Source organism: Anser anser (assembly GCF_964211835.1).
Source record: "Anser anser genome assembly, chromosome: 1".
Lineage (NCBI taxonomy): Eukaryota > Metazoa > Chordata > Aves > Anseriformes > Anatidae > Anser > Anser anser.
The window spans coordinates 17399196-17422025 of record NC_139720.1 but is presented as its reverse complement, the minus strand read 5'-3'; the positions used below and the strand labels follow the sequence as shown (position 1 = coordinate 17422025).

Here is a 22830-nt window from a genome sequence, read left to right as displayed (position 1 = left end):
GATGATCACTGTTTTAGCAACTAAGCTACCATAATTTTTTAAAAGGAAAATAAAATTATTATGATACTGATAATGATCCTAATAAAGACAATGGATATTTTACTATCATCAAGGCACATGGCCATGGTCATTTTCACCTATCTCATCTGCAAAGTAGAAATAACTGAGATAGTGAAAATCAGGTTATTTAGCTGTGTTTAAAAGTCCATACTTACAGCAAGTTTATGAGAAATGGGATAGAATGTATAACTGGGCTTTCACAAAAACATAGGAAGAAGCATCGGTACATTTCAGTCCTGTGGCTTGGTCTGTAGAGAAAGCAATACTTCCTTCCATTGCAAAGGGCTATTTTGATTGTTCAGTAAAGTTAAACTTACTATTCTTATCTGTGCCATTAAGGTAAATATATTTTTTATGAGTTCAGTTTAGTGTCCTCAGATCTCTAGTGTAAATGAGAAAATATTTTGTTCAGTCATGAGAATCATCATACAAATGGGAGCAAGTTCCTGTGCTTCACCACTGCAGTTTGAAAGATCATGGAAGCCTTAACAAGCTTCCTTCATCAAATGACTAGTGTAGGGTTAAACTCATGGAGTTTTAAGCCTCTGAAAGAACTGTGGAAAGAAAGGATGATTGTTTCAGGAACAGCGTGGTCCCATTTCAGGCTTGGTATTATAAAAGTAGTACTTAAGAGGATAAATTCATCTAGTGAATGAATTCTCTCTTTAGTTTTCAAAAGCACTTGTAAACAACTTAGCAATATAGAAATTGCTGTTCACCTCCTGAGGGACTGAGGGACTGCAAGAAATACATATTTCTTTACTTGAATGTGTACTTTAGCCCCATTTGAAGATGTAACCAAGACAAATGAAAGGCTTTTATAGGAGGACTTTTTAATTTTTCTCATTTCTCTAAATAAACAGCTACCCCTCTAACCTCAAGGAGAATTTCTTCTGTATTGAAAATGTCTTCTTGGAGAAAATAAGAACAGAATGTTCTACAGCAGGAAAGGATAAGAGACTCTTCCTCTTGTAACAATTACGCACATTTTAAATAGATACATTTATCTCAAGTCCCTCAGCATTTCAGTTTTCTTAGCAGGTGAATGTGTCAGCTGGCAAAAATCACAGTAGATTACAGAGCACAACAATGAAATTTACTTGATATTAATGAGGCAGCCTCTAAAGAGGCAAGGGCTAGTTCCCCAAGAAGTAGCATCAACATAACTGGACTATAAAACCAACATGAAAGTAATACAAGAGATATCTGATGACATGAATGTTAAGAAAAAATGAAAGGTTATCTGTGCCAGAAAAGTGACTTTAGAGGACAAATAAGAGAATTGACTTAATTATCTGAAATCTCAAAACATGAATCTTTATACTGCACATTATACTACGATTCCCTTAAGAAAATTATCCCTCAGACTAAGGGAAGATGAAAGTTCATTGCAGTGGTAGGAAATATGACAGTAGCAAATGCTGCTTGTACATTTGAGGAAAGAATGGAAACCCCCCACAGACAAACAAGAATAACAACCTTTCATTCAGTAAAGCCTCAGAAGGATTTGAAACTGTCATTTTGCTGGATGAAAGACTAGTGATGTATGCCTCTGAAGTAATGGGAAAAATATAGGAGAAATCATGGAAGGAAGATTGCTATGAGCATCTTGTAAATATAAATAAAAAATATATGAGAGAGAATATCACTTCAATTATCCAAAACACTAGCTAACCAAACTCTCAATTACTAAACATAAAATATATTCCCTGAAGCCAGAAAAGCCAACTAAGGAACAGGGAGAAAGAGAGGACATCCTTGAATTTAAGAGCAGGATATTATGCAGACACCTCAGAGTTGGGCCTTTATTTGTCTGTATCATGCAGAATTTTGATCTCATACAGCAAGAAACAAGAAATTTTGCAAAAATCCATGTGGTCATTATAAAAACAAGACATGAAATCTTCCTAGGGAGGTGTTTGTACCTGATGTTACTGGAACTTGCAGTAGTAATGGCCAAGCTGGTGATATCAGATCTCCATCAAGACCACATCTGCTGTCATCAGAAGTCTAGCTGTGCACAACAGTTGAGGAAAACTGCTTTTTTCCAATGTTTACTGGGGTGCAAAATTATAATCTGCAACGAGATTTTACATCACAAAATTACTGCTTGTATAAGAAAACAATTATTTAACACTGTGTGTTACAAAATGATGAAAATAAGTCATCAAGCGCACAGGAAGAATAAAATACATAAAGAAAGAACAACATAAGTAAAGGTGTTGAGTAAATGTAACCATTAAGGCTATTTTTCTTTGTATAAATACCTCAGTCCTGTGGATGCAAAGTGGTCTCTCCATATGCTCACATACAGAGACAGATCCTGTACAACCCAAGTATAAAAGACTCAATAAATACAAGAAAACATGACAGGGTCATTAAAACTGTGTAGGCTCCCTAAGCCACCTTGATCCAAGGTTGACTAAGTTTATTTGAGTACAGCAGGGAGGATTTTGCTGACAGGCTAAACTCCATTTCAAAACTGATAGGCTGCATAATACAGTACATCAAGTAGCACTGTGTTAATGCATTTTAAATGTCAACCTACATGCAGTGGCAGTACAGAACGAATAAATATCAGAAACTACTCCATCATTCCAACATCTGATCCTGAGCCAGAGGAGCAAATTCCTTTTCTGGAGACTGGCTGTAATGGAAGCTCCACATTCACCCCTTTCCAATCCCCTCTTCCCCAAAATATAGGCCATAGCTTGTGCAAGTCTACCTCTATGTTGTACAGGTTTTGAAACAACTACTAGTTTGACAAAACTCAGACCATTTCAGCTGATTAATTTTCCCATTTGTATCAGCTTTTCTTCTAGAGGCTGTGCTTTTCAACTAGGCATCCAATATGCAATAGCCTTGTATGTAGTTAGTGCTGATGAATGTAAACAAGCGATCAAAACCCAGACTACATTTTTTTCTGTTTGGGGCTATAAGAAACCCTCATCTGGTCTTCTTTAAACCCATTGCTAACCAATATGTCTCAGCAAATTAATGAATTAAATCATTAAAGTCTGTTTCATTCCTTTCTGAGCATTCCCACTTTTTTTTTTCTTCACAAATCAAAAAGAATTAATGGAAAGGAATATGTCACGGATCAGATAAGAAAGGAAACAAAAGGGAAAAGACAGCAACAGCCTGCAAAGTCATCTGTCACAGTTTTTGAAGTGCCATAAGCTCTTTGAGCATTTTTTTCCCTGTGTCAGTTTGCAGGCAGTGGCTCACAGACCATTAGGGCTGGTAGACAAGTAGCTAGCTATCTTTCTTGTTTCCAGTGGAAGAAAACAGTGAAGATGGAAGAATAAGGCTGAGAGAAAGACAAAAAATAGACGCTTAGTTAAACAGAAAGTTGAAGCATCAGTGACAGTTGTTCTTAAATTCTCAAAGGTGTTCAGATCTTTTCAAAAAAAGAACATATGATATTGCATTGGAAACAGCTAAAAACATGTAGGATCCTTTCCTGTATTCCGGTTACAGCTGCTGGAGAGACTCTGATCTAGAAGTTGAAACCTACTGAAGGTACTTGGATTTAGAAAGAAAACCTATCAACTAGTGCTATGTAATGAAGCAGCCTATAATATTTCAAACCCATTTTAAAATCTGAAGCTAGAGTGAAAGCATTATTATAACAAACAGTTTCAGAATTACTGGGTGATAGGGAAATTGCATGATAGACTTTCACTACAAAAGAACAATAGGAGATAATGCATGCTAAAATTGATCTCTACTAGACAAAACTTATTCAATTGTGTTACCTCTGCTGGAGTGCATAATTAAAAAACAAATGCATCTTTCTACTTAGCTTGATAGAACAAATCTAAATAGATCAAAATTAACTGCATTTAAGTATCCACTGCAGTGGTGTAAGTTAAAAAGAAATAATCTTAGACTTACAGTAAAATGTTTATAACAAAGAAGCAATGACAGAGGTCACTATTGAGAGATACATAGAGAAAGATGTGGTAAATAAGATTTCTAAATGTAAACTGTTTTCTGGCGGATGAAGAAGGGGAGGAATAATCCTTTCATATACTTCTAGTGTTTAAGGCAACAACTGCGACTTTCACCTTGCTCTGTTTTTGGAAATGTCAAAGCAACTTCTTAGCAACATGTGATCTAATTAATTAATAACTCCTTTCTTAACATGAAACTACAGTAGATCAAAGCCTTCATTAAAATATTAGACAAGGTATGATACTCTTTGCTAAGTTTTCTGGACTCTTTTCTGGAAGAGGTAAAAAGGTTAAAATTCTTGCAAACAAGACAGGGCAAAGAAAGCTCCTGTAGTACTATTTTTGAATAGTTTGAGAATACTTATTCATGTGAACTCTTTTTTTCAGATTTTATTACATTTTATTTTCAAAATCTCCTTTCATTTTAAATCATTTTTAAATCAGGCCACATTATTAATACTGTTTCAAATTAATGCTGTAAAATCAACATATACTGATTTATAAAGCTGAAAGAACTTACCATGATTTTTGGGGAATATATCTATGATTTATGACAGGTATGTTTGCAATCTCTACTTTGTCTTTCTTTTTGAGCTTGAATGAGCACAAAACAAAATAAACATTACGTTAGCTTTAGCATTTCAACCACCGTCCTGTAGAAGTATGGATTATTTACTCATTCCACCTCACCTTGAATTAAAACTGCAAGTAAAATAAAACTGTAGTCAACTTCTTTTTAAACTTCCTCTGAGTTTAAATTCAAGGGTGTTTCAAGGGACAAAAGATCTGATTTAACACTGGCCTACAATTTTGATGCTTTACCTCAAATTAAGAAATTATTTTTTCTTAGGGAAATTTGAAATACACCGTTTTTTTGTTTTTTTTTTTTTTTAATGAGCTTGTTTCAGATTCCTGAAAACATGATTGATATAATGGTATTGAAGGGTAGGGGGTAAAATACCTAAGGTTACCTCAGTGTGGATGTTGGTTTGAAGGTAGTGGTCTAAATTCTTCATGTCCTGAAGACACCTTAGGTTACTCTGGTAGGACAGGTCAGAGGTAGTGCTAAGCTATCTAAGTGGCCCTGCAGGATCATTCTATGAAAAGTGTTTGTGTTCTCTCTTCCTCCCATACTTGTGCACGAGAGACACACATGCAAAATGTTGCTTCAGCTGAGAAACCTCCATACCTGAGGGACAAGTAATTAGCAGGGTAACAGGCTGAGCCTCCACAAGGAGTGGTTCCTTGGTCTGACCCTGCACCTGGATCAAGCACATCTTGGCAGGTCGGAAGTATCCGAGTGTCTGGATCAGTCTGTAGAACTGGGTGAGCATCAGCAAGAGAGCAGAAACACATTTATATATCAAGCAAGTCCCAGCTTTGTTTTCACTCATACTCCTAAGTATACGTAGCAAACACCGATAAGTTTCATAAGATGCAACAAAGGAGGAAAGACGTAGACGACACGACAGTCTAAAGAAGGAAAGCTAAAAAGACTTCTTTTATTTTTTTTTGCTGAAGCATAAAATACATTGCAACAATAAAAATTTTCGAACTGATAATCTTTCCTAAATTTGCCATTTTCACTGACTTACCCATTAATAAACCTGTTTATTTCTAGAAAAACAACTTTCTTTGCCTCTTTCCTATCTTGCACTGGTTCCTTACTGCAGTTTTAATAAGCAGTTTAAATGTCATTAAAATACTTATTTTTATGTGGCTAAGTGTAACATACATGTACGTAAGTGTAACATACACATAGTAACACACACCTACCTCCCAATGTTATCAAATTACTTCATTTTACTAAATACAAATTATGTATTTTAAAAATAACCTTTAATTAATTCCTTATTTGGAAATCTCTGATGGTTCTTATTGAGTGATTAAGGATAAATGATTTAAAACAACCACCAATTAGGGCATTTTAAATGCTTAGAATTCACTACCTCATCTAATTATGTAATTATGGGGTTAAGAATGATGTCTCCTATTCTGTCAAGACCTAGAGAGGAATTAGTTTATAGATATTTGACCTTAGACATTCCACACCATTATGCATAAAATTCTCTATCAAATGTAATTCCTTTTCATTTATACTATGAAGCGCATAGTAATATGAAGTACATGATAATAATAGGAAATGTTTGATAGTCTGAACGTTGGTTATCTTTTTGTGCATTTTCTCACAAAAGGACTTTTTCCTCAGTTTTCACTGTGACTGTGGCCTTCTCTGGATTATGAAATAAATTTCAGTTTTGGTTGTCCAAACTTAGTCTTGTGATTTCATTTATAGGTCTCTGGATACAGTAGCACTGGTATAAAGAATTCTGCCATTTCTGAAGACATTTTTCTTCATAGTCCCAAATCCAGAAATGAACAATGTTAGAAACACCAACAGAAACATTTTTAGTGGAAAGTAAGACATAAACGGCAAAAAGCTGTGTATGGCTTGTTTTCTTTTTTTTTTCCTAATAATATTGGTAAAAGGCTGAAGCACTGCTCACAGCTAAGTGCTAAAGCACACAGGGAAGAGGAACACCTGTGAACTCCTGCTTTGCCTCAGAGTAAATGCTTTGCTTCCCATGTGATCCAGAGCCCAGACTTCCCTTTTGCAAAGAAAAGCCTCACTGAGCTAATTTTTTATAAATACACCCTTTGCAAAGGTGGTTACTGTGTTTGCCCAGGAACTAAAAATCCTGGAATCAATATAATTTTCAACCTGAAGGAAGCAGTTTCAGGTTATTTATAGATACTAAGTCACAGAAAAACAAACAAATAAATAAATAAATAAATAAACAGGAAGATACTTCCTCTTCCCCCCTGACCACAAACCTAAGAGTCTCTGCTGAAGATAGAGTTCCATGAAGCCAAGGAAGCAGAAGACATGGGCAGAAGAAGAGTATGCAAGTGAGATATGAGCTCTTAATAGTGGTTTGTGTGTAGAGGTACGGGGGAGAGACCTGTATGGATTTTTTCTCTCAGCATTCAAACTTCCATAACCTTCCAGAGAGTTTACAAGATATCCCATAGGTATAAGATATCCCATAGGTACAAATAAATGCAACATTATAAAAAACAGAGCAGTTTATCTGCTCCGTGATGCTACAAAAGAATAGTACAAAGTTGCATGCACTTTTTGAATATTCCAGAATGTCTTAAATTTAACAGGGAAATGTTTAATAGAAATAATGCTGCAATACAAAACATTTGAAGTCATCAGATAATTATTGGGATAGTTATTGCTTATATATAACAGCAACTGTAATGCTTTTTTCACTCTGAAATATTATCTGTCAGTTCTTTTTCATCTGCTAGTTCCTGCTTTGCATATTCAAAAGCTTGGCCCCACTCCTACCCAATTTAGGTCAATGGGAGTTTAATGACTGCCTCGAATAACAGGATCAAGCCCATAATGGATGTCAAACTAACAAAAATGTTTAATGCCTTTAACTGAAATGAATGACCTTCTAACTTGCCTTCATGAAAAATGAAGCTGCTACTCTGATATACATACCATACATGCTCATATCTTGAATTACCCTACAATTTTGCTCTATGTGGTATCCATCATTTGTCACATTACGCTATTTTAAGTAGGCAACCTTGCAATCAATAGCATTAAACATCTTTCTTGGGAAGAAGTGCATTATACAATGAATCTTAGTCAACTTGACAGGAGGGATGTTTAACCCTCACTCCTTCAAATACGCTTGGCCAAAGTTTTAAACCTGAAGCCAAAAGTTAGGCAGAGAAGTACAAAATTCAGAAGACCTTATTTTCAGGAGGGCTTAGCAATCACAGCCTTTGCTGAGCTCAGTGAACAGTGTGAGCTGCATACTTAACACCTGACAGCCTTGAAAGCTGTTGCCTAAATACAGATTTAGGCCCCTAACCTTAGACTCTCAAGTTGAATCACTTAAATTTTTTTGCTGTGGTGGCATAATTCAAGTTATTAGCATTTATTGACATGTATTATATTAACCTACCTTTCAACTGTCATACACTTAAGTAGATGGCTCCATATATCATTTGTTTAATAATCCATACACTATTGTCCTTTCATTAATAGTTAACTGCATGTATTGGACAATAAGTTACATGAGCTATAGCATACCTTGTAGATAATATAACAGATAAACTTTAAGATGACAAGTGATGTGTCAGCAATATCTAGTTCATTATGCGAGGCTATCAAATATTATGGGGAAGTTTCTGAATGTGTAACTTTATCTTTGGATTTTCTAACCTTCTGAACTTTCATTCCTATAATTTTTTTTATAGAAATTTTTTCAGTATATGCTTATATCATAATTCCAGTTTAACAAAGTTCCTTTCTTTGTTTGGCCAAATGTCCAAAAACCCAAAAGAATAATATGGCCAGTCCTAATTCAGGGAATAAAGAAGGCTGCAGAAGGAAAAATTTTGAGGGTGGTACTAAGCAAGTAGTCATTGCTTCAAAGCTACAAGACTAGCTAAAGCTCCAGAAACACCTAAAATCTCAGCCAAAATTTCCTTTGTGAGTCAGAACTTTTTAAGGCAATTAGAAAGTGCCTTTGCAGGTAGTTTAGAAAGAAAGAAAAGGGAAGTATAAAAGGGTGAGAATGACTTACATCCTGTGGAAATATTTTGCAGTTTCTGAACCTGTAACAGTATGTAAGTTTACCATGAGGTCATGTTCAGAGGGTTCTATAACATGTGGGGAAAAGCAGTAAATGAATGGGGGTGATGTAAGTAGAGGAGAAGCATTTTCTGCATAATGTTTTAGACAAAGATGCTGAACCTTTGTAAGAAAGCATAAAATAAGCAAGAAGTATTCTTGCTGTAATTGCCTATTGTAGAACAGCCCATCATCAACTGAAATTTTTCTTGCTGTACTGTTATCTACAGCAGGAACAATTCCATTATTTTGCTCTAACCTCATTATTCCCCATTTTCACCAAAACCCACCATTATTCTACACATAGGTATTATTCAAGACTTAAATTATTCAACTTGAAATTGAATATAAAAGTTTAATCCTCTGGTGTCACACTTTCAAATTTCAAAAAATTCCCCCAACTTTCTTGGTTGTGCTGATTTCTAAGGCACTCACAAGATTCCTCTCTTATAGCCATGTACACTTGAGCAGTAGGCAGAGAGCCTCAGTGAAGAACTTACTGATCCAAATAATACCTAACATTATTCATGTTATGGGGTCTGGGCCCCTGACTGGATCCCAAAGGCTTTCTTACCCAGACTCTGTTAACGGAATAAGAAATAACTAATAGCCTCGTGGATGAAATCTGGGAAAATTATGCCTATAATCTCCCTCTTATAATTTCCACCATTTGGTCATGAGAAATGTCCAGTGAAAGACCAGGCAATGGTGTGATGTGATTTTCAAGTCTCAAGCAGTTGTGACATACTTCTTAGGCCAAACTCATTACTGCTGTGCAATATCAGCAACTCCCAGATTTGGGATGTGCATGGCCTCCTTCCTCTCAGTCCTCACCTGTCCTGGAGCAGCTACAAGTAGCAACACCCCAGAACCACAGGAGAGCAGCTGTGGTTGGTGTGTGTGGTGCATTGGTATCTAATGCCCAAAACCCTCCACCATGGATGAGTGACATTTAGAAGGCCAATGCTGTTCTTGTCTGCATTAGGCAAAGTATCACCAGCAGGCCAAGAGAGGTGATCCACTCCCTCTACTCACCACTGGTGAGGCCACACCTGGAGTACTGTGTCCAATTCTGAGCTCCCCAGTACCAGACAGACATGAACGTACTAGAAAGAGTCCAAAGGAGGGCCAACAAAATGATGAGACTGGAGCACCTCTCCTATGAGCAGAAGCTGAAAGACCTGGAGAAGAGGAGGTTCAAGTGGGATCTTATCAGTGTCTATAGATACCTGAAGGGAGGGTACAAAGAAGATGGAGCCATGCGATTTTCAGTGGTGCCCAGTGCCAGGACAAAAAGCAACGGGCACAATGTGGGACACAGGAGATGCTGCCTAAACATCAGGAGGCACTTCTGTGCTGTGAGGGTGACTGAGCACTGGCACAGGCTGCCCAGAGAGGCTGTGGATCTCTCTGTTTGGAGATCAGAAGCTGCCTGGACGTGGTCCTAGGCAGCCTGCTCTGGATGTCACTACTTGTGCAGGGGGTTAGATCAGATGGCCTCTAGATGGCCCTGCCAAACTCAGCTGTTCTGGTATTCTGTGATTCTATACCCACTTAGGCCTGCTCTTCTAACACTCTTAAGTGTGATTTCTGAGTATCTGGAAAAAAAAAAAAAAAAGTGAGCTAATGGGAGAGCAATGATGAGCAGATAATCTTCTGTAATGTGGAAGCCAGTTACCAACACAATATTTGCAGAGTGAAGATTTGCAGCAGCAATATGAAAAGTGCCAATTCCCAGCCAATACAAATCCTTCTCAGCTTAGTTTGACATGGACCTATCCACAGACAGCACAAAACCTCTGAGATATACCCACCCAAAACAAAGCTCATGTCCTTCCTTTGTATATGCCACAGACAGCTTCAATGCAGGAACTCCCCAAGGGTGGAAGGGTGACAGATGAAAGATGCTTGCCTTTGCCTTTTCTTTACCCCAGCCAGTCAGCACAATCCAAGAGCAAGTTGTGGTCCCTCAGTGAACCATCACAGAGGACTGAGTCACAGCAGTAAGGGATGGATCAGGCGAAGTTTTTGATAACTCTGTGAAAATAAAAGCAATTTACAGTCTCCTCAGAAACTTTTCAGCTAGGTTCCTTTCTAAAGAAATGGGTTGGAAATTCTGTATATGAATAAAAAAAGACATTTTCTTGTTGTGTTACAGATACAGAACTATAAAGTATTTCATATGCAGTAATGAGGAAACCTGTGATAAGCCTGTATCTGTCAGACAGTAAAGGTTTGTTCCTTTTTTCCTACTGAGATTGTTAACTTCTTGCAGCCTTTCTTATTTACATTTTAAATAATGAAACACCCACGAGTACCAGGCACTTTTCCATTGCTACTCTGTGCAAAAAGAATATTAATAACATTATTAATAAAGCTGGGAAGACTGCAATAAAATGTCTCTGTGTTTGAAACAAAGGAGCATCTTGAGAAACTCAGCAGATTTTGTGCTGCAAGCTGGTTTGATAACACAAATATGATTAAAATGTTCTCTGCTAGTAGATTAGAAATGCCAATTTATGTAACAGAAACTGCCTAAAGTGTAGGCACATTTTTTCAGAGATTGCATTCCCAGTCGGTTACCAAATGCTTGCTTCACTGTCTGGTGCTCAATTCCCCTCTCACTTAAGCTGCTGCAAATCAGGATGAAGTAAATGCCTCTGTGGTCTCCACCAGTGCAAACCTTACAGAGCTAGAAAATATAGGATCTATGGAGAATATAGATCCCTAGTGCAGAACAGAGACAAAAAATCTCAGCACTATACCAGGAGTTGTACTGAAAAAATTGTGGTTTGATTTGTGTTCTCACTAATCTTTTTGCATTTCATTGGTTTTCTGATTTTTTTCCAGTCTTAACTGTGATGCAAGCAGGAGTAATGCCATTTCCTTCTGCCTGAAATTTTTCATAGCTCGAGAAGCCTCCTTCTTCTTTTATAGGTACAGAAACTGCCTTAGCAGTTGATGTCTTAGTCCATGCCTGGAACTGCTCTGTTCTCCTACAAAGAAAATCATAAATATTGTAAAAGTACAAATGATAGTTAGGTACCCAACTTCTGCTTGTTTCCAGTTGCAGATCACGTTGATCCCCTAATATCTGTGAAAATGTTCTTACATAATATACTCATAACTGATGACAAACATATGTACATGCATACATATGCTACACGGTGGTTTACATTTACATTGCAGGACTGAGGACTTGTGGAAACAACTGGAACAGTACTAATGAATACAGACAGCTTCATTTGAGGTGGGGAGTGACAGTTTTTAAAACACTGTGGGTTGCCATCAGGAAAATAACTAAAAGGGCTTATTAATTCATGCTTCACATTCTACAAATAATTAGCTATAGGACACATTAGCTCAGGACATCAAAGTAGTTTATTTCACCTATATATAGGCTCTGTATTTTTCCTGGATTAAAAAAAAAAAAAAAAAAAACAACAAACAAACAAACAAAAAAAAGAATTAAAAGCATGAAGGGTAGTAACAAAAGGTTGAGAAAGTGTCTCAGATTTTAGTTTTAGCTGTTCTTTTCCTGAATGGTTGTGTACAATGAGGAGGGACAAGGCCTCGTCCAGGGAGAAGGAGAACTATTATCATCTATTATCAACTGCCTTAAAGTAAATTCTACAGAGGAGGTAGGAAAACAATATTCAAGCCCAGAAAAAGGGTTATAGTGGGTGCAATCAGCACCAAAATAGCAAAGGAAGAAGAGGTGAAGGAGGAAAACATGGGAGTGATGCTTTCGTGCCTCAAGGAGGAAGCAAGTCAATTCTCACCTGTTTTGTAGGACAGATATGCATCTTTCTGACTCCAACGGATATCTACAAATTGCCTTCCAAACTGCTGACCTCTCTTATTCAATGTGTTTCTTTCTTTTCATCCCATTCTCTGTTGTTAGGGCTTCCACAATACAGCCACTAAGATTTGTTACTCAATATGAGCCTGAATTAGACATCACTAAGCCTGAATGCTTGAAAATCACTGGAGTCTTATTTATATTGTGCTGTCTTCTCAGTAATAGCTTTTAACACTTGTGGTGCAGAGTGCATCACAGTTTTAGATCATTTACTGTAAATACATAATTTATCAAGTTCTCTGTATAGACTGTCTTGCATCATATATACATAGAGCACACAGCAGAAACAGGGAGGAGAAAGGAGAGGACACAGCCCATGATCTTACAGAACCGTAAGCATGCTTTTTATGGCTGCCCTGCAGATTCTAACTTCAAAGCCACATTCAATCTTTTCACTTCTCCTCCTCTGAACCACAGCACAGCACGTGCACAAATCCCTTGTATGTTCAAGTCTTTGGGCTCAGACAGCAGAGGAGAGAGATCAGGACTCAGAAAGGCAGGTCAAGATTCAGAAAACCACAAGAGAGAATACGCTGCTGGCCCCTCTTATTGTTCCTCTCTGCAGACTAGTCTGCAGGTTGCATCTATTTGTTGAATTTCTGCTGAGATCATTACACACACACACAATACAGAACCCATACAGTGCTGTGGACCTATTCAACACTGCCATACAAATAACAATAAGGACTGACCATCCAGGGGTGTATATCCAAGGCCACACTCCTTTAAAGGTGCATACATTGAAAGAGGATATACCTCTGTAAATAAGGGAGTCTGCTTTGTGTTACAGACTCCACCTTGTGTGCTGACAACTCAGCTAAGTTAAGCAGTTATAATACAGTCCTTACATGGACACTGCACACCAATGCCCATGATGACTGGTAATTCACTGAAGAACAGCAACTTGAAGGTGCATACCCTCACGTAAGCCCTATCCCAGATTAGTGCCTTAGCCATTTAGATAAAATCTTTTTTTACTGTTGTTTTCTTTCAGATCCCCCTGTGGTAGAAGAGGTAGAGAACACCCCAGAACTCGGTAAGGAAGCTGTTGTCTTGGGGTATGGGATCAAATATCTCAATGCCCTGAAGGGCTGAATAAAGTCTGAAACTGAGCTTTTTCCCCTTCATGGATAAGTGCATAGTCCTAGTTCTAAGGACTCTGCCCTAACAAGTACTATTCATACAAAACTGAACTGCTTTAACAGGAGAGAATGTGAAACATCAGCAAATACAGGAGATGCAGAAATTTGATATTTTCTTAAGATCCAGGAGACTGCAATTCCAGCCATCATAGCAAATCAAGCATAGCATGGAGACAATCCCAAAGCTACCTATATTCCCAGCAATTGCAATTCTGCATTTTAGCCTCAGGAAAATTGCTTCCCACATAGATTGATTACCAACTCAGAGCTAAAAGCCAGCAACCATAATATCCTAATCTAGTTGGCCTGGGAGCACAGCAGGCCATTTGCACCAAAGAGCAAGGGCTGGGTGAGGCCATCCATCTCCTTTTCTCAGTTCCTCATGAGACAGTGCAAATGAATGAATAACATTTGGGGAAGGTTTAGGGCTTCAGATCAGATAGGCAGCAAATCCCACGAGAAGAAAGCTAGCGCCTTCAATGACTGTTGAGTTCCTCAGTCATCTTAAAACATCACGAAAGGATAGTCACAAAAATAAATGTATGCTAGCAGCTTCTAAATATGGGCTGTGTCCCAAGTTCTGACAGACTGTACCCCAGAGGCCAGGGCTTTCAGTGGGCAGCACTTTCCTAAATGAATTCAAGGGCAACAAATCAGCATCTCCTGGGAAAAGAAAAAAAGAATTTATCAAGGGAAAAATACTGACACAGGGTAGATATTTCTGGCATCAGTTCAGGGCTATTCAGAAGGAGAATGAGAGTGTATAAAATACGGTGGGTAGGGGTTACACTACAGTCAAAAAGGCAGTACACAGGTGAATGAGCAATACTGCTAAAAAGAGTATGAAGCTATTAAGCTGTTATGAGTAAATGTAACAAAAAGCACCTGGGTGTGCTGAGGTTTCAACTGGGTGCTGGGGAGAAGCATTCCTGCAATCAAACAAATAGGAGTCTGAAAGATAAGCTGTGTATGGCTGAGTGATCTACATTTTTTAGTCAAGGTTGTCAATCAGGCTGGGTTAAAATACATGTAAAGACTGCAAACTGCTTCCAGAAACACCTGAGAGTCCACTGCATATCTTAACTCATTTAAGGACTAGAGAAATACCTTCCTTCTCCACTAAACCACTGCAAACAAGGCAATTCAATGAAATATCAGCAGTGTACAACTCATCAGCAAACATTCAGTGTTCAAACTGCTATAGTGTTCAATTAATGATGTTTGTATGTGACAGCATATATGTCTGAAATGACAGTGAGTTAGAGGATGACCCTGAGAACACCCTGAACTCATAGAAGAATAAAAACCTCTTTTAGGGACAGTTGCTTGCTGTTCAATGCAAATATTGAGCTGGTGAATAGTTGTTGCAGAAGCTGTAGACTTCACTACATTGAACACCTTTCAAAGATTCACAGCCACAGAGGAAGCATCAACAACAGAGGAATATCTTCAAAGTGAAAAAAATCCCTTGGATTCTTACAGAGTGCCTAATGACTTCATGTGAAGCACAGCGAGGCACAGGAATTTCTTTCTACATACTTATTGAAGAAACTCTTTCATATGACTGGATTCAACATCCCCAGACACAAATATTTTTCAGAACTATTTCACGTATGTAAATATGTTGACATGAAAACACTGTGAAATATATAGGTGTGTATCTACATACAGGAACACGAGTTGGAGGAAGAGAGCCTGTTTCCTTTCAGCATGTTGAAAAACAGAGCCTGACTGGAAGCAGATTTATTTCTAAGTGGTGCAAAAGCTTCTGTGCAGCATTAGTTAAAATGCTCTTACTGTGTCATCATGACCAAGCTACAAAGTTCTGAAAGCATAAATAGTTTTGCTAACTGGTGTTAATTGAAGATGTCCACAATGCTTCTCCAGGCACTTAAAAGTGCAGCAATAGGTGCCAGAGAAAGTCCATTAAATAACTCAAAACTTGTAGATACTCAGAGTTAGTAATCTACCTTGTCAAAGAAAAAAGGATGCCAGATCTAATACAATGTGGCAGAGAACGATCTTAGCAATAAGAATGTGGTTTTTTTTTAAAGATTTTTACATTGTAAAGTAAGATCGATTGTTATGATCACCTGATTTAACTTCTTGCATACGAAATACCAACTTCCTGGTAAATAAGAGAGTGCTTTTTAGAGAGACTTGTGGCTGAATACAAAAACATCAGGAACAGAATTCCTAATAATTGGGGGGGGGGGGGGGGGAGATTTTTTGTTTTGTTTTTCTTGTCTCTGACTAGCTACTGTATGCGACAAAATGCTTTTTTTTTTTTTTTTTACTAGATCAAAGAACCTTTTGCTGCTGAACTCTCTTCTTTGTTTAAGTACTTCTTGACCTTGGCAAAGATAAAATCAAATTTCTCTTCCCGAGGGCAGACTTTCCAGGACTTTTGTTCTTCAAAACAAGCTTCATCTCCCTCTGTCCAAGATCTCAACTTCCCACTGAAATGTTTCAGTGTTCTGCAGGTTTCTTTAATGCCAGAGAAGGAATACAACCCTCTTATGTCTCTACTTAATATTTCTCCACTTCCTAATCAAAAGACCATGAGCATTTTTAACCCCTGCAGCATCCTGAGAATTCATTATGAGAAGAGGAAACATTTTTACAGAAGGGTGTTCAGGAAGATGCAAGGCCACAAGTAGGAAGTGCTGGCAGTGTGTTGCTCTTTATGATACAGAAGGCCAATCTCTTCCTTTTCCCCATTTCTTAACCTCTTTTTTCAAACCCTGTAGTCTCTCTGAAACATTTGGTAAAACATCCAAACAGCATGCAATTTAGAAAACAGCAGTAGCTTTCCAAATATGAGGCCATAAGTCAATGTCATGATCAAGACAAGATCAAGTTTTCCTTCCTGATGCTCACATACTTTCTGCCCCTGGATCACTCTGAACATTCTCTTTTCCATGCTTAGAAGCAACAGCATCATGTTTAATACTTCTTTTTCTTTCCCTTCCATTGATGGGTAATTTCATCGAATTTTTTTCTGAAATACCTCTCACGCTAAGATCTATTTTAATGATACCCAGCAACTTCCTGCAAGATACATTCTCTTTTTTACTTTTCTATTCCTGTTCTCTTCTGCAATTGGCAGTACCTCTTTTTAACTTCTTGTTTCTTTTCCTTAGTGTTACCCTTTCTTTACTTCAGCAGTTCTTTGCTTTCTCTTTAAACACTTAGGTTTTCAAATTAACTTTGATCTCTGTGTGTGGGTTGTCCTGGATAGGATTGCTTTTTATCTCTGTTGTATGTCTGCACCTTTTTCTCCATTAATCTTCCAAACCTATAAATTATTGCAGAACATATTTCTATTTTCCTCTCAGTGCTTCCAGCCACGGAGAATTCACACTGACTTTAGACTTACTACTTTAAATTGTCCACGACTTTTATCATTCTCAGATATTTGAGAAAGTCTGTTAATATTTTAGGGCTATATTTTGACCTCAGAGATACACCCGTGACTCCAAGTGTCTTCAGTGGACATCTATAAGCATATTTCAGGGATAAGTTCAGTCTTCAGTCTACAAAATGAGATAAAAATATCTTCCAGTGCACCAAGTACATTCTTCCCAATGCCATATTATATCCACATATACACTCAAACATGTTCTGTCTCATTTCAGCACATGATGAGCAGCATCTTCCTGCAAGTTAGGCCTGTGAAATGGCAAAAGCACCACTGTTAAAAGATAAAAATTTTGGTAAAATCTTATTTAGAATGTTTGGAATTCAGGGAAAATGTAAATAACAAACACCTATCAAACAATACAGCATAATGCTTTTATCACTTGGCTTTTTAAGGGGGTGGGTGAACTCTGGACTCATGACAATATACACAAGTAGAAATCTTTGACCTGTGCTCCATAGGGAGGCAGAAGAACTGCTCACAGCCTTGATCGTTTTTGACACATGAAAACGTCCTTCTCTTCCACCAAGCTCTTCAATGATTTAAAGCGTAAGCAATAGCTTTGAGGTATGCATACAGCACTTTGCATTGCAGGGCAGGTTCTCCTACAATGCTAGCAGGTATCAAGCATTGACCCTTGAATAATTTCAAATCCCTGCCAGATAAATGTTTACTTACATTCAATCTGATTGTTCTTAGCTGCATGGTATGTTCCTCAAAAACAGAGGAGTTAATGTGGTGCTTCTAGAAAAAGGGGAGATAACGTCTTTTCCTGAGGAACATTGGATGTGTTCAGATGGAGAACATATGGAGCAGTCAGCCCTGAGCAGTGGCGGCAAGATCCCTTGTTGGGACCAGAAGGGACAATGCAGAGTTTGCTGCAACACAGAAAGTTTCTGAGTTAGCTGAACATAAACTGGAATGCAAAGGCTTACATCAGGCAGAAGGAAAAATTTTTAGACATTTTTATTGCTAGTCACTTTGAATTTTTGCAGCTTAAAGGCCTTCTTTTGGAGCTCACTAGAAGAAAACATCTAAGTGGATCCCCTTCAAAGTTGTGGCCAGTTCAAGGTTCCTGACAGAAGATCTCTCCCTTCAGCACTCTGCATGTTTTATTAGTTTGTGAGAGCATGTGAATGAGGAACTCTCCACACAACAAGCTGGAAAAGACAAGTTAGAGAGAATTTAGGGTTTCAATTCCCCATGCATCAAAGCATTAAGGCATGATTAACATAGCACGAAGATTTGCAGCTCACCAACTGCACGGGCATAGACGCAGGCCGCTCTGCTATGGTAAGAAGCCAGGAACATGCCCCATGTTCAATTTGTTTTGCTAACATGAGGCTTCAGCCTCTCTTCTCCATAAACGTTTCTGCAAGAGCCTACAACAATGGAGAACCAGGAATATCTCTATTAACTTCTCCATCCAATAACTTCTCCAGAGAAAGAACAGATTCACCAAAAACATTCAATCTGGCGTCTGAACCACTCAACGAGCTCTCCAGACAGAAGCAGAACTATTTTTCTTAATTACCATATATGAGACGGCTTTAATATTAAATCATGTTTTCCTTGAAGAGAGAAGCGTTGTTTTCTATTAATTGTGACCATAAAACAAAGGCAAGGAACTATAATGTGAGAATGGATTCACATACAAACGTGGAAATAAAAGTGCTAAATTACACTTTATTGCATTAGCTATGTACAGTGCAGTTTTTATAACAATGATATATTGAATTAATACAAATTTTCACAGGCTTGAATGAATTCCGTGCTGAATCAGGAAGGCACTTTTCTATTTTCTAGAAGTAACAGAGTTGCTGGTCTCTTCATCAGGAAGCCAATTAATACTCCCCTGATTGCTGTGCATAATTAAGAGATATGTCATATATAAACAAATTCTTTTTATTGACATAAGGATAATTTTACTCCATGTTGTCTCTATATCCTGGCTTGAAAATAGATTGAGATAATAACGACACTAAAAAAATCTCTTACATACCTCCATGGGCAATCACCACTTAAGCCGCATACCCATTCGCTTTTGGCAGGGGGAGGTGATAAAAATATTGTTTGTCAAACATCATGGTTCAAGGCTATTGCTCTTCACACTGGACTTCAAAGTTCAGAATATCCATTTGTCTCAATGACAGACTAAATATTCTAAGAAGAGACTCAAATCATCATGATGTCTGATAAAAGTTACTTTGGTTCAGTTAGGAGTTGGGTTTCAAGAGTGAGCCGGGAATAAAGTTAGTCAAGACTAAATCCCTTCAATTGTCAGGTTATGCTTCTTTTGTTAACATCTTTAATATATCAGGTAGGATATTTACATTCTTCTTTACAGAATGGAAACTATTGAATATTTAAAAGACCTGTGTTTGCACCTTACTAAAAATCTATATTAGATAAATAAAGCATAATCATCTATTCCCTGTGCCAAACCTTGACTTTATGACTATGACATAAAGAGATATTGTACAGGGAAAATAATAGTGTCTCAGTTATACTCTTGGTTCCGTAGTAACATTTCCTAAAGGTAAAATTGATAGCATTTAATTTTAAGAACAAAAGACAGATTAATCATAGTTTGAATAGGACATCAGCTCATTTGAAATTCTCACCACAGCTGCTCAGTCTTTTTAAATCAGCCCTTGATTTTTTGAAACATTTATTATTCCTTCCAACCTAGCTACTATTCAAAAAAAAGTTGCTTTTAATAATAACAAGAATTTCAACATAGCCCCTTAATGTCTTGTTTACTTTTGAACATAAAACAAAATCACAACAAAATTTAATATAAAATGTTGGGTTTGCCTTATTTGGATAACATTTCTATTAATACAGAGAGAAATAAACCATTAAATATACCATTTTGATATTCAGTTAATAAGCATATATATATATTTTTAGTCAGTAGCTCACTTGGTTTTGTTCATACAGAATATTAAGTTGGTTTAAGGGAGCAAACCTTTATCCACAGCCAATTGGTAGGAACCAGCTTATATCAACATTCTCCAGACCACCGTACTGTCCTCTTGTCATGGATCACATATAACCATGATGTGCATCAGGTAGAACAAATAATTGCACAGCCATTGCTCTCCTGTGACTTTTAGCACCTTCATGACTACAAGGCCCTCTTATACATACCACATGATACTGCTTTACTCATCTAGAGTAGACCAGCACACCAAAAACACTTTCTCACATTTCTCAAGCTTACATTTTTCCTGTACCTCACTGATTACGATGAGGTCTTCGGTCTTTTGTCAGTACTTCTTCAAAAAGTCTTATCCTTTTGAGACTCTCTAGGCCTTTCATGTCATTCTCCTCATCTTGGTTCTCATAGGTCTTCTAGTAACAAAAATACGATTCACCTCTCTAAACTTTAGATATCCAAAAGTTCAGATGTCTCAACTGGTCACCCTTGAGTAACTCCACGCTTGAAGAAACAGAGCCAAATGGTGACATATCTGCTCTTAAAACAGGAAGATTATTTTAACGGTGTCTATTAACTTTTATATGTGTAAAGTTATGCAGGATGGATACTACTCACAAAGCCTGTATTTGACCACATCCAGCCCTTCACCCTTTTTGTGCTCTGTGCTTGCAATTCTTGTACAACGAGGTTATAATCCACTATAGGGAGAGTTAGGTGCCAAAACATTTACTTCAGTTATCTGTATTATGTTTTATGATGTTTTTTGTATTGCAAGAGTCTGTGGTCAGTCACTATCTACCCTCTCAGTGTCATTCTTTATCTTACATGCCCCTAAAGAGTCTTCTTTACTTGTCTCTTTTCCATCTACAGGAGTCCATTCTCACATAGGTATTCAATACTGGAAGAATTAATTCTACTGCACCAGCAGGAAATGGAGGACATTTTAGCGGGGCACATTTCCCAGCATCTCATGCTTTTGGTCATGGCCACAGGCCCAAGCTGTTCCCCTTCTTTTTTCCTCAGGCCTGGAGGAGGAGCTCTCACAAAAGGGAGTGCACCATGGCATGCAAGTGGGAGGACCATCATTGCACCCAGAGAATGCATCCCACTCTCGGTCACCAGGGATGTGACACAGGAGAGAACTGCTGTGACTAAGGAGATCATTCAAGTCCTACCTCTAAGACCCTTGTGCATAGCTTGTAAGGTATCATAGAAGTGGGACGAGTGATTCTGGAGTTTGTCTCAGCCTCTTGGTGCTGTGCTTTTACAGTGCTCATCTCCTGTCTGTTAAAGGCCGTTTCCCCTGTAATGTGATCTCTGTCCCTTGGAGAAGTGTTATCAACCCCTTTTCATAGCCTACTGAGGTATTTCTGGAGGACTGTCTCAGGTAAGAAGAGTGAGACATTGTGCACTGTCTGCAAGGTGTACCTCTAGAAGGAGTTAGTCTCTTTCACATCCACTTTTTCCTGCCAGACCTACTTGCATTTTTCAAGCAGAAACTGAGATCAAACTAACAAGCCTATGGTGTGGTCGGCCAGGACTAGAGCCCTGCAGAGAAACAGAAAGAAAAACAATATGACATAGAGGATGAGCCAGCCTTGTTTCAAAATGCTACACAAAGAGAAAATCAGATAGACTGGCAGATACATGACCTTTAAGGAAAGTATCATCATGTGACACAAAGACCCGTCTCCTAAGGCCAAAAAGGCACTAACCTCTCTGGTGCCCTCACGAGCTCTCTGGTTCCTCCTAGGGAGATGAGCACCCAGCAGGGAGCATTTCTGCATAGTTCCATTTGCACCTTAAGTTTGCCCACCTTGTAACCTGTTTTTACTCCTTTTATCATCCTCAAGTTCTCAGGATTGGAATAGCAGGCAGAAAATGTTGCTAACCACTGTCACTCTTAACTGTGCAGAGAGTATTAGGACCACACAACAAAACACAGATCTATGAGCTGATTAAAACCCTGTAAGAAGCCATTTGATATTTTTTTCTAGTAAGGTTACTCTCCTTAGATGGACAATGATTTATCTTTGTATTTAGATAAGAGGAGTTTCTCCTACAGTTCCCAAGAATTAAATGTTAAAATGGCTGTGTGGCAGAGGGCCACATCTGCCCTCTGCTAGATGTGGCCAAACAAGAACATTTAATCAGCTGCATCACAGCCAGTTACTGTCAAATACTTCTGATGTAGAGTCCTATACATGTAAAACAGAAATCAAGAGGCTGAATGGCCCCTACAGCCCTTTTGCACTGAGGTTGCTAGTTTAAAGCCAGTTTCAGTCAAGAATAATTGAACTCAGTTCAAATTAGATTGTTGCTTCTCAGCTCTGTGAAATTACGTAGATGATCACAGTCCATTTCTCATCAGCCTAACAGTCTGCTTTACTAAAACCACCTGCACAATTGAAAATAATTGGTGCCCTCAATACCAGTATCAACAGAGAGGATACAATTAAATAGTAATGGATTATGAGCTATATCCTCTCCCTAAAGACACTGTATCTTTAGACACTGGCTGTGAGCGACCTTGCACGGCTAGAGCTTGGAATAAGGCTGCGTTTACACCAGTGGGCTGCCAGTCAAGATCCAGTCACAAGCAGAAACATAGCTTATGCACAAACGTACTTTAATAAGGATTTAGCTATTCAGCTAGAATCTAGGCAAGCCTAGAGCAATGGAAAACACATACTTCTCTATTTGAATCGAAGAGATTGAAGTGATACAGGCCTAGAGCTATCAAAAGGCCATCAGACACAAACCTCGTGAGAGACTTCTAAACTCC

General features: G+C 38.0%; 1 long non-coding RNA gene across 2 annotated transcripts; it reads right to left on the bottom strand.

The window, feature by feature from the left end:
- Nucleotides 1–204: 204 nt before the first annotated feature.
- Nucleotides 205–5791, bottom strand: LOC310893965. Of its 2 annotated transcripts, none has more exons than XR_014579437.1 (3): nucleotides 5206–5791; nucleotides 4537–4610; nucleotides 205–2137 (listed from the first exon to the last, which is right to left on the bottom strand). It is a non-coding gene; the product is annotated as an uncharacterized lncRNA (long non-coding RNA). The 2 variants fall into 2 exon arrangements; XR_014579438.1 differs by lacking the exon at nucleotides 5206–5791 and adding an exon at nucleotides 4707–4878.
- Nucleotides 5792–22830: the final 17039 nt, after the last annotated feature.